We start from the raw sequence: 11,193 nt of genomic DNA, 5'->3' as shown, positions 1-11,193 counted from the left end.
TATATAGCTCAACTGTATATCATACGATTTATCAATGCTATCTCAATAACAGGGGAAAAAGAAACTACAATTGAAAGAGTGAAGGGCAAGCAATCCAAAGAATTTTGTAATTGAACAAAAATAGGAACAGCTGGTACTGTGAGTTCTGGAACCATATTCTAAGGTTAGTATTATATTGATGCAGAAATAAATGTGTTAAGAACTAGAAGGCATAATATTGAGTAAAAAATAAGCTGCAGAGTAAATTTAGCGCAAAAATGTTAATCACACCATAAAATATCAATATTTTTTAAAATAGCTCTTTTTGCCGTAACTACTGCGAGAATGAAGACACTTCTCAGCAATGAGACTGTCGACACTCCAGAAAATGTCGACATCACTCTGAAGGGAAGCACAGTTATTGTGAAGGGCCCTAGAGGAACCCTCTGGAGGGATTTCAATCATATCAATGAAGAACTCAGTTTCCTTGGAACAAAAAAGAAGAGGCTATGAGTTGACAAGTGGTGGGGAAATAGAAAGGAACTGGCCACTGTCCACACCATCTGCAGTCATATAGAGAACATGACCAAGAGTGTTACACTGGGTTTCCATTACAAGGTGAGATCTGTGTATGCTCACTTCCCCATCAACATTTTTATTCAGGAGAATGGGTCTCTTGTTGAAATCTGAAATTTCTTGGATGAAAAATACATCTGCAGGATTCGGATGAAGACAGGTGTTGCTTGTTCAGTGTCTCAAACTCAGAAAGACAAATTAATCTTTGAAGGAAATGATATTGAACTTGTTATAGATTCAGCAGCTTTAATTCAGCAAGACACAACAATGAAAAAAAAACAAGGATATCAGAAAAATTTTGGATGATATCTATGTTTCTGAAAAAGAAACAGTTCAGCAGGCTGATGAATAAGACCTAAGAGTTATCCAGCCACAGAAACACAGCCCTGGGGTCAATTTGTGATATTTCAGTAACGCAGTAAAAGATCTCTTTTGAAAAAACAAATAGACTGGGGATGTGGCTCAGTGGTAGAACACTAGTCTAGAATGTGCAAGGCACCAGCTACAATGTCCAACATGGCAAAATAGTAGTAGTAGTAGTAGTAGTAGTAGTAGTAGTAGTAGTAGTAAAAATAATAAAAGATACCCAGGTAATTTATAAGCACATTGAAGTTTGAGAAACACTAATGGATAAGATTCTTTCTATGAGGATTGTAAAACGCTGAACATTTAGTTAGTCATTTGGGTTTCTCTAGTGTCTGGTAATGATTTGGGTAAATATTAGGTTTTGGAAATTGCAAGCCTGTCCTAATGATAATATGGTTGTAACACAGTACTGAAAGAGATGGTGCCTTTTCTCCCTACAAAGGCCAAGGAATGGCAACCTATAATTAAAAGTTCTTTCCTAGTCACCTAAAGCTGACCATGGGGTGGGGGGAGGTGTTAGTATTACTCTCACAAAATAAACCGTGAGATTGTATTGAACTGCTTTCCATTATTATAACAAATACCTGAGAATCAAATTGTAAAGAGAAAAACATTTATTTAGGTTTATAGTTTGAAAAGTTCAAGTCCACGATTGGCTGGCCCTGTTACTTTTAGATCTGTGACATGGCAGCACATTAAAGTGAAATCACATGGCAGAGTAAAACTGTTCACCTTCTGACCTTGAAGGGAAAGAATTAGCAAGAAACTAGGACCCCCTAATCCCCTTGTAAGACATTTTCACAATGACCCAAAGACCTACCACCATATCCCACCTTTTAAAAGTTTCTACCATCTACCAGTTGCACCCAGTTGGAGACCAAGCCTCTAACATATGGGCTTTGGGAGAACACTCAAGATCCATACTGTGTTAGGGATGGACAGGTGAAAATAGATTTTGAGGAGGCAAAACAGAGAGGCCACTGCTAGTTGAATTCTGAATTTACAGGAATATAATTTGTTAGTGTAGCTTCTGCAAGAGAAATTGGCAAATATGTGGTAAGAACATTAAAACTCTTTGACTTAGTGATAATATTCTAAGAATTTATTCTAAATAAAGATGCACATAGGGCTCTGGAGGCTGAGGCAGGAGGATTGTGAGTTCAAAGCTAGCCTCAGCAATGGGAAGGTGCTAAGCAACTCAGTGAGACCCTGTCTCTAAATAAAATACAAAATAGGGCTCTGGATGTGGTTCAGTGACCAAGTGCCCCTGAGTTCAATCCCTGGTTATGCCCCCCAAAATTGTATGTACCATTATTTATATTAGTGAAAAATTATAAACACAATAATTGAATGATTAACTAGATTATGATGTAGCCATATAATTGAATTATGTGCAGCCATTAATTTTTTTATTTGGGAAAAGTTAACAATATAATAAATGTAAAAGTAAACTCATCAAATAAAAATGGAGTATGGGGCACTGGGGTTGTGGCTCAGTGGCAGAGCACTTGCCTCACAAATGTGAGGCACTGGATTCTATCCTCAGCATCACATAAAAATAAATAAACAAAATAAATATATTAAAAAAAGGAGTATGATCCTAATTTAATACAGAAATACTTATTCTTAGGAAAAAAACTGAAAAGATATGCCAAAATATCAATAGTAGTTACTATTTGGTTTTAAATTATGGGAAAGGTTGTTTATGATTTTTAATGTTCACCAAACTTTCTATAGTGAACATGTTATTTCTATCATTAGAAAAAAAAGTAATTAAATCCAAAATATATAGTTAGTTCTTACTCAATTACTACTCCTGAGTGCAAGTCTTGAGCTGGGAAGGGAACATACTTTTGATGTAATATTTTATTGCTTTTTTCTACTCAGTGCTTCTGATTTGGAAGAAGAGATTCTCTTAATCTTCTGCTGAATTCTAGAATACAACAGTAATTCTTTCCAAGGTCAAAAGTCCATTTCCCCTACTAAAATAACTTTTTTTAAAAAAAAAAACACTTTATTTTGGAATAATTATAAAGTCACCAGAAGTTACAAAGGAAATAATGAAAAGTCTTTTGTATTCTTTACCTAATTTCCTCTTGAAGCAACTTTGAAACATGAATTATTTCATGGATTTAATTCCTTCACTCTTAAAGCATGAAATCAGCATTGAGAAGTAGTGTCAGTTCTAAAAGCATTTCCAGTCCTTTCTGTTTCTCTATTTTGAAAACACGGAAATAACTTTGTTTTTCTAACTTCCCATAGTTCACCCTGAGTCACAGATGTTTGAAAGGAAATCCTAGTCTGTTCTTTTGTATAACCTCCACGGCCATGTCTATGTGTGTATTATAAGGAATTACCAAATGCTGGCAATTACTCTCTTTGGTTTAGACGATATAGGGAAGAGGAGAAAGATTATGGAAAAGACAGTCTCTGTTGATATAAACTAGGATTTATTTCCTGTCATTTTTGATTTATTGAGGCTTTGTCAATTTAAAAGTTTGGGAATTGAAAAAAATAATACTCTAGTAAATGGCTTTTGCTTGATGATATTTTATTTATTTATTTTTTTGAGAATTTTAATATTTATTTTTTAGTTTTCAGCGGACACAACATCTTTGTTTGTATGTGGTGCTGAGGATCGAACTCAGGTCACACGCATGCCAGGCAAGCACACTACCGCTTGAGCCACATCCCCAGCCCTGATGATATTTTAAAAGAACCCGATTGAAAAAGACAAAACTCAACTACTTCTCTTGCACAGGTAGAAGCACTGCATCACAGAGGCAAGTGGGGCTTACAGTTAAGGGTACCACTGTGGAATCAGAGGACTACCATGTGGAGTCACATTGCTCAAATTTAAATCACAGACTCTGCCACTTTGGTGTTCCTGTAGCCCTGAGTGGCTTTTTATTACTAAAATTCTCATTCCTACCACAGAGATTATAAATAGCTAATTCATGTTCTTTGAGACATGAATAACCATCTTATTTATGCTATTCAAGAATTCTTCAAAACTAGCATTATTATCATGCTGATTTATGAGACACCAAGGTACAACCCTGCTAGGTGCACAGCCCACTCGTGCCAGGGCAGTGAGATAGGTTGCTGAGAGACCAAGACAATACCTGGAGACAATGTGTGAGGCATAAGACTTTATTGAGAAGTGCTTATGGGGAAGGTCCCAAGGTGATAGGCTCAACAGACAGCACCTCCTTCTATTGTGGTTCTTCTCCAGGCAGTGCCTCTTATCTCTTCTCCAGGTCAGCCAGCTGGATGAGTGACACATATCCTTCCACAGTATCCTCAGATCTGCACCAGTTACCACTGAGAAGGGTTTGAAATATTAGGCTTCAGAAGCAGTGACATCACCAGCTTTAGCTTGCTTAGTTTGCTTATATGACCAGAATTCACAGAGCAACTGTCCTAGTGTACGAGCAAAAAGGAATTTCCTACAGGTAACATTAAGTTGCTCTAATTCCCAGAATTTTGAAAAAAGGAGGGTCTTTCCAGATAATACATATCTAGACATTTCAGCCCTGGCTTGCTCTCTTTGTTTCCTCAATGTGGCTAGGTTTTGAGTAACAGAAAGGGATCATTAAGAGGATGTTTTACCACCCCCCTTTTTGCTAAGGAAAATACAGTCTCTAAGAAGTGATACTGTACAATCTCTGGTATCCACCTGGTTTTTAAATAGTTGGGATGCTCTTCTCCCAATACATGTTTCCAGAAATTGATCATATTTCCTCTGTACTCCTCAAATTTGCTTTTCAACAAATTTGTGTTTGTCTCCCATAGCTATTTAGACAATGTAACAATTCTGTGTTCATAACATGCAGAAGCTGAAAACATTGAAGAGAAAATCAAGTGACATTATTAACCAAAGGGCCTTACTTATCAGACCAAGAGCCCCAAATAGAGATAATTTGGCTTTATCTATCTAATAGAATGAGTGCCTTAATTGGAAAAAAAAAATCACAGTCATTTTGACAAACTAATAGAAGAACATGTTCCTAATTCACTTAAAAGCCTTCTATGAGCTGGGCACGGAGGTGCATGCCTGTAATCCCAGCAGCTCAGGAGGCTGAGACAGGAAGATCTTGAGTTCAAAGCCAGCCTCAGCAAAAGCAAGGTCCTAAGCAACTCAGTGAGCCCCTGTCTCTAAATAAAATACAAAATAGGGTTGGGATGTGGTTCAATGGTCAAGTGCCCCTGAATTCAATCCCTGGTTATCACCCCCTACCCGGCAAAAACAAAACAAACAAACATAAAAACAAAAATTCTATGAGCCTTTGATTAGTTCAACCAAAAGTAAAACTGAAATGCAAATTATATAAGAGTGTATAGTAATAAAAATATTCAGCTAAACTCCTTTTAGATAGTAAATATCAGGGTTATTATAGTTTTCAAATGTTCTTAAATGCTCTAACATCCTTTAGAAACATTGCAAATTCTCAGGTCATAGAGTTAGAGTATTTTTAAAGCATAAAGAATCTTCTAAGGGTCACACAGATCAACTCTTATTTTATAAATGAATGGTGTCACCAATGTAAGAGACTTGCTTAAAGGTATTACATACATCTGGTAGCTAAATCCAGATGACCTGGTGCCCTGTGATAACAATTTATAGATGCACAGCTCAGAAACCTGGTCATATACTATCTTCCTTTAACCTTCACTGTTCTTACTTCTCTCCATCAGAAACCGTGTCTCTCATTCCTAAGGTCCTAAGGAAAAGGTAATCAGAGAATCATACAAAGTTGTAGGTACAAAACCATATATGCTGGGCTAGGGTTGTGGTTAAGTGGTAGAGCGCTTGTCTAGCATGTGTGAGGCACTGGGTTCAATCCTCAGCACCACATATAAATAAATGAATAAAATAAAGGTTCATCCACAACACACACACACACACACACACACACACACACACACATATATATATATTTTAAAAGGCCATGTATGCCAGTGACTCAGGAAGCTGAAGCAGAAAGATCACAAGTTCAAGTCCAGCCTCAGCAACTTAGTGAGGCCCTCAGCAACTTAGAGGATCCCTGCCTCAAAATAAAAAATAAACAGGACTGGGGATGTAGCTCAGTGATAAAGCAACCCTGGGTCCAATCTCAGGATTATTTGTAAAGGTGGAAATTTAGAAATAATTCATATGCAATCAATAGGGAATTGGTTAAATAAAATATTATACATTCAAAATGAAAACCTCAGTGTCATGTGCTTTAAACATTATCACTTTAAAAAACATGCTCCATGGGAGGATTAGATGAACTCTAGATAGAGCAAAGGGGGTAGGAAAGACGGTGGAATGAGATGGACATCATTACCTTAAGCACATGTGTGAAGACACGAATGGTGTGACTCTACTTTGTGTACAACCAGAGATATGAAAAATTGTGCTCTATGCTCTATATGTGTAATATGAATTGTAATGCATTCTGCTATCATACATAACAAATTATAATAAAAAATTTTAAAAAATCGTGCTCTAATTGTTGGTCATTGACTCTTTTTGTAATATATATGTATCTTAATACATTTATTTAATTTATTTTTTTATGTGGTGCTGAGGATCAAACCCAGGGCCTTGCATGAGTGAGGCAAGTGCTCTACCACTGAGCCACACCTCCAGCGCCCTGGTCATTGACTCTTAAATCTTTTTCTGCTTGTGCTATCCCTGGAAAATATATTTCAATTATACAGTTATAAAAGATTTTTCCTCTAACTCAAATGTAACATGATGGTTTAAACTATTACAATCCCTTTAGATTTGTTTATTTTCAAATTAGAGGAATTTATTTAGGAAGTATCATTAAGGATAAGAGCCAAGTGGCCAATTTAAAAGACTTCAGTAAGTAGCATCAGAAGATGCTTCATCAGAATCTGCCACTTACTCATTATAGGATCCTGGATAAACTAACTAAACCTTCTGTGCTTCAGTTTCTTTATCTTTGCCCTTCATCTCTAAAATGACGTTGACAACTGCCTAGCGTGCTTACCCCACTTATTGCTTTAGAAGTGCCCAGGGCATAAAGGTCTAACCGTTACCCAGGGCTCAAGAAGTGATGTTGAAGCCAGAACTTAAAGAACATGGGGAGAAGTGCAGGAAAGTTCATCTGGAAGAGTGTGTCTGTCTTGGGAAACTTCAAATCTATTGTGAACAGAGGGCCAGTAGAGCTGATGGTAAGGATGGATTAGGATGTGAGTTCCATAACCTGCCCTTTCTCCACTGACCATAAATATTTTTTAAGTTATTGTGTTTATTTATTTAACAAATCCTCTATTAGGTCACTTTAGAAGCATATTTTGCATTATTCTCCATCTTAATATTGTGATATCAATTTGAGGAGCTTTAATCTGAATTTTTAAATTCCTAGTTATTGTCATCAATCTTTGCCTAAAGTTGAAGACTTTTCAGCTAAAGAAAAATAAATGTAAAGAAAAAAATAAAAATATCCTCAATGTCTCCTGCAATAATCCAGTGGGCTTGCATATGATTCCAATGAGTTTTCAAGAGATTTCTTGAGAATATAGAATAAATTTTGATCCTATTTCACTTGATGTGACTAAGTACAATTTCACTGAAGCCCAAAGGAGAAGAAGATCTGAGTAGGCTGACACTGACAAATCCATTTTATTTTTTTAGTTTTGGATTGAACCCAGGGCACTTGAACACTGAGCCACATTTCCAGGCCTTTTTGTTATTTTTTTATTATTATTATTTTGAGACAGGGCCTTACTCAGTTGCTTAGGACCTTGCTAAATTGCTGAGTCTGGCCTTATGATCCTCCTGCCTCAGCCTCCCAAGTCACTGGGATTACAGGCATAGGCCACCACACCTGGCTCAACAAACCCATTTTAAAACCTAAGTTTTGCCTAAAATTCAGTAAACTGGGTCCATGAACAAATGACTGCACTGCACAAACTGAATTACTAGTGAAAATCTAAGCCTTAAGAAACTGTTCTCAATCAATAATTAGTAAGTTTTCTTGCCTTGTGAAAGGTGTGTGTGTGCCTGCAAAAAAAAAAAAAAAAAAAAAAAAAAAAAAAAAAAACTTGTTTAAACATCTGGCCTTACAAATAACCATAAAGTTCTTTTTAAAACATATTGGCATAAATCAAGCTGGAGAAATTGGACATGTAGTCAGAATTTCTACTTCTATTTAAAAATGGCTCTTTCTAAGGAAAATTTGAAAGACAGAGAAAGCTTTCATCCAAAGCATGAGACACTTCATTATTCCAAAATCTAACCAAACCCATTTTAAATAAGTCATTTAATGCAACATGTGCTTACTGTGAATGTCTTTAGACTTGGAAAGCAAAATACAGAATATTTAATAAGCCAGTTTCTACAGTGTTTAACAAAGAAAGGCATGCAGTTAACTGGGATGAATATGCTAATAGCATTTGAAGGAAGGAAGATTATACAACCACAGTCATCATATCCTCTTATTTTGTTAGAGAAATTTTCTACGAGTGTCATGAGCACCTAATATTTAATGTTTTAATTTGGGTCATATAGAATTGCCATGCCAGATGCAAGATCTGAAATGCTACCTATTTTTTAAAGTGTGATTTCAGTTATAAGACATGACAATCCTATGACCAAAGGCTCATGATTCTGAAATAACTATCTTTATTTTAATTTAAAATAGTTTTCTTTATCAGGAAATATGCAAAATTTTAATTGGAGCATAAAACATTTAGTAATACTATATCAATTAAAAGAGACAACATTCACTAACTTTATAATGGCAGTCTTCTATTTATGTCCAAAAAGTTTAAAATATTTTACTGTTAAAGTTACACTGTATAATTTGACTAATAATAAACATTGGAAAAATCAGTCTACAGATGAACATATTGATTGCTCATTACAGCTAGTTCTGAGCCTCTTGTAAGCCAAAGCACAGAGAAATACAATCTAAATCATACTGACCACCAGACCAATGGAAGTATGCTATTGCCGGGTTTCTGTTCTCGCGACTAAAAGGCTTAAGGGTCACTCCAGGTAAACTGGGCTAACTGGGCTGTGCAAAATAATACACAAGAGACACAGATACCTTTTTCATTGGGGTCGCTTTGACAGCTCCTCTGACCTTAAGGGTCTGCAGGAAAAGAGAGAGCTAGAGCACGTGCTGACCCCTTTTATTGAGGAGAAGCTATTCAAATGAGGCAAGGGGTCAGGTTTCAGGGGGCTGAGTCTGTCTTCATGATGTCCACTGTCAGCAGGTTGATTGACATCTGGGTAAGCCACCCAAGGGCATAGTAAGAGAAGGGGACACACACAAGGCACTTCCATGGAAGATTCTATCCTAAACAGGGCAAGGGGTTATATTACAAAGGAACAGGTGAGAATAGCTCCACCCATGGGGCTGTAGCAAGACACACCCATGCATGAGACACCCACCCTCAAACCCAAGAAGGGTGGGGAAAGCTCTGTCACATTTTCTGTGACTGAGTGCCTCGGCACCCAGCCGGGGAGTGTGACTCAGTCACGTGCAAGGTTGGTCTCCCACATGCTATTTCTGCAGGTAGGCTTTTCCTAGTAAATTCTAGAAGGAAGTAGGTTTAATGTTTATTTTCTACCTTATGCATACTGGAAATTTGCATACATGATATGATTTCATCCTCTCAGTGAGCATCATGTTAATGCATTTTCTATTTAAGGAAAATGTAGATTTAAATCTAGTACTACCTAATTTCAGGGATTATACTCTTTCCACATTTCCTAACTGCTTTGTCAGAGCACTAGATCTGCATACATCTTAAATACCTTACTAGAAATATAGAACTATTCTTTAATGGTCAGTCCTTCTATTTAACCTCTGCAGAAATTGAGGATGTACATTTTTAAAAAAATTAGAAAATTTTGGTTCTGGGTAAGATGAAGTAAGCATAATTCAATCTGTTTCACCCACTGACAGCAACTATAAAACCTAGACAGAATGCATGGAAAAGCTATTTTAGAACTCTGAAAAATAAATATAGCAGATGGATTGGAGAAAAAGATCAGAATTTGAATTATCATTGAACTGGCAGTGACTTTCCTATTTTTTTTTCCTCCAGTACTCCCTAGTCTCAACTCAAGACAGACCCAAACACAAAAGTATAGTCAAAATTTGCAACCTGAACAAATCAGTTTTCTGCTTAAACAAAAATATGAACATTCTCGGCAAGATTTCATAAAGGCCTAGAACCTTGTAATATTCAAAATGTCAAAGCACAATTCAAAATAATTCAGCATTAGAATAACAAGTGAATTCTCAGCTTTTATAGGAAAAAGACAATAAATGCCAACACTAAAATGGCCCATACATTAGAATTATCTGACAAAGTCCTTAAGAAAGCTATTACAAAAATATTATAAAAAGTAGGGAAGGGTGAGGATGGGGCTGGGGCTCAGTGGTATAGTGCTTGCCCTAAAGATGTGAGGACTTGGGTTTAATCCTCAGCACCACATAAAAATAAATAAATAAATATATCTATAACTAAAAAAATTTTTTTTAAAAGTAAGGAAGGGTGAACACTCTTGAAACAAATAAAAACCAGAGCTTTTCAGCAGAGAAATATAGGACATAAAAAAAAAACAAGTGGAAATTTTACAAAGCTGAATTTTAAAAAGTTTTAATGTATAACCACAAGAATGGGATCCTAATTAGAATAAATTATACTCCATGTATATAGTATATGTCAAAATACACTCTACTGTCATGTGTATCTAAAAAGAACAAATTAAAAGATAAAAATAAATTTTAAAAAAGTTTCTATGACCAAAGAGCTTGCCATCTGATTGGAAGGATAAGAAATTTTAAATTTATAAGAATACATAATAGAATAAAGATCAAAATTAACAGATTGAAAACCATTTGCAGATTTCAATGAACTCTGAGTGTCTACTGAAGCAGGTAACAATATATTATTGAAAGTGTTGTGATAGAGGCATAAGTAAAGAACAGGAGAGCCAGAAGGAGGGAACGGTCAACCGTATGGGAGAATAAGGATTATCACAGTTTGGTAATTTAGGATTAGGCTTACCCAAGAATGATAGACACAAAAATCATAATGTTTTTTTTTCTTGTAAAATTTCATATGGAAGCACTCAAGAGTTAGTGTAGAAGTGCTAAGATCATCTGGATCCCAGGCTGACAGGAACTTTCTGCTCAGGCATGTTCCAAGCCACAGCAAGGAGGGAACAAGGAGTGGGAAAGTATACTTTTTTTAAAGGAAGTTTTCCTGAAGTGGTTATGGACATATCATTGACCA

At 36.0% G+C, this 11,193-nt stretch overlaps 1 pseudogene; it reads left to right on the top strand.

The window, feature by feature from the left end:
- The first annotated feature begins 324 nt into the window (after nucleotides 1-324).
- On the top strand, nucleotides 325-907 carry LOC114098011 (large ribosomal subunit protein uL6 pseudogene; annotated as a pseudogene).
- The last annotated feature ends 10,286 nt before the right edge of the window (nucleotides 908-11,193 follow it).

Source organism: Marmota flaviventris, chromosome 8 (genome assembly GCF_047511675.1).
Source record: "Marmota flaviventris isolate mMarFla1 chromosome 8, mMarFla1.hap1, whole genome shotgun sequence".
In the NCBI taxonomy this organism is placed as follows: Eukaryota; Metazoa; Chordata; class Mammalia; order Rodentia; family Sciuridae; genus Marmota; species Marmota flaviventris.
This window is presented reverse-complemented; position numbering and strand designations above follow the sequence as displayed.